Genomic DNA, 2,146 nt, shown 5'->3' on the forward strand with positions numbered 1-2,146 from the left:
CTCCTACATCCCTCTGCTTTACAACATTCCACAGAGCCCTACCATTCACTGTGTAGGTCCTGCCCTGGTTAGACTTCCCAAAATGCAATACCTCAGACTTATCTGTATTAAACTCCATTAACCATTCCTCAGCTTATCTGCCCAACCAATTAAGATCCTGCTGCAATTTTTGAAACCCATCTTCGCTATCTACAATGACACCTGCTTCCATGTCATCTGCAAACTTGCTAATCATGCCTTATATTTCTCATCCATTTTTCTCTGCACATTCCCCTTTTCTTTATAACTTAAAAACATTTTGATTTCTAACTTTACTAGCTCTGCTGAAAGGTCGTCAATCCGAAATATTAATTCTATTTCTCTCATCGTCGATTCCTGTTGTGATTTCAGATATCCAGCATCTACATTTTTTAAACTTTTCTGTTGGATATTTAATTGTTTCTTTTCACCACTTCGACACAGTAAAAGATTATTCCTTCCAACCATTCTTGAGATGTGGAGAGAAAATAACAAAGTTGATGTTTCACTGACCTGACCTACTAAGCATTGCTTGCATTTTCTGCTCTATTTTTAACGGATTTGAACTACAATTTATTGTTTTTGCCCTATCAAAAATAAGAGTATGGAATGACGCAATGTCAAGGACAGAGAAACTAGGAGAATGGAATGGTCTTTGTGAGGAATGAAAGGAAGAGGAATAATCCTTCCAGGAAATAGAATGAGAGGAAGTACGGTTGTCTTGTGGTTGAAAACCAACAAGGAAAGTGTTAAATGTATTTATTAATAGACATCAATCACTGAACTACCCCTGGAAAATGAGATGATATTGAAGTGAGGGACAGATGGACTGAAAGTGAGGAAATGATAGAAAATGGCATCAAGCGTGATGATATGTTGCTGTTCAGGATGCAATTTGGCAAGTACCAATAATACTGCTATCCCTGTACTAATTAAAGAGGAATTAGCCAGAGAAGACAGGAACAAAGATGGTGCTTATGCCCACAATGAGACAGGCATACAAGGGGCACAGATTATCCCTCATTCAAACACTTTTCATAAGGAGAAAGTGAGCCACTTAAACTAGTTTAGTTAAAGAAAGCTGATGGTGGATGGTATGACATTTGTTCAAAGAAAGGGTCGTTGATTATGCTGTCAGGAAATGGCAGTAAAGTTTAGTTTAGAGATACAGCACAGAAACAGGTTGATTGGCCCACCGGATCCACACCAACCATCGATCATCCATTCAGTTCGAAGATAGACACAAAATGCTGGAGTAACTCAGCGAGATAGACAGCATCTCTGGAGACAAAGAATGGGTGACGTTTCGGGTCGAGACCCTTCTTCTATACGAAACGTCACCCATTCCTTCTCTCCAGCGATGCTGACTGTCCCGCTGAGTTACTCCAGCATGTGTCTATCTTTGGTTTCAAGAGTCAAGAGAGTCAAGAGTCAAGAGTGTTTTATTGTCATGTGTCCCAGATGGACAATGAAATTCTTGCTTGCTGCAGCACAACAGAATATGTAAACATAGTACATAACGCGAGAAAAAAAGTTCAGTGTGTATCCACATGCACACATGCTCAATAAATAAATATAGTGCAATAATAATAATAGTCTGCTGTAGTTCAGAGCTTATTTGTTAAACCAGCATCTGCAGTTCCTTCCTATCCATTCAGTGCATCTAGTACTGATCATCTAGTTCTGTATTATCCCACTTTTTCATCCATTCTCCTGCACATTAGGTGGTGAGGCAGCAGCCTCCATCAGCTGCTACCTCTCCATTCCAGTGACCTGGATGCAACTCTGATCTTCGTAGAGACGTGGGGATTGGTAAATGGGCACTGTAAATTGTTCCTAAAGTAGAATCTGGGGGAGTTAATGGAAATGTGGGAAAATAAAACGAATGGTGTTACTGGATGTTCCTGGCTTGGATTCGGTGGCCGAAATGACTTTATGACCACGGACAGAAAATACTGGAGACACTCAGCAGATCAGCCAATGTCTTTGGGAAGAGTTTGCCGAGGTAACGTTTCACCTCGAAGACCTTTTCTGATCCGTTCAGTGTTTGTTTCTGAATAAAAGTCCAGCTTCCTTATCTACACGGCGACCTCTCGGCCCGTTTACCTCAGACTAGCAGCGATGCCGC

This window comes from Leucoraja erinacea, chromosome 23 (genome assembly GCF_028641065.1).
Source record: "Leucoraja erinacea ecotype New England chromosome 23, Leri_hhj_1, whole genome shotgun sequence".
In the NCBI taxonomy this organism is placed as follows: domain Eukaryota; kingdom Metazoa; phylum Chordata; class Chondrichthyes; order Rajiformes; family Rajidae; genus Leucoraja; species Leucoraja erinaceus.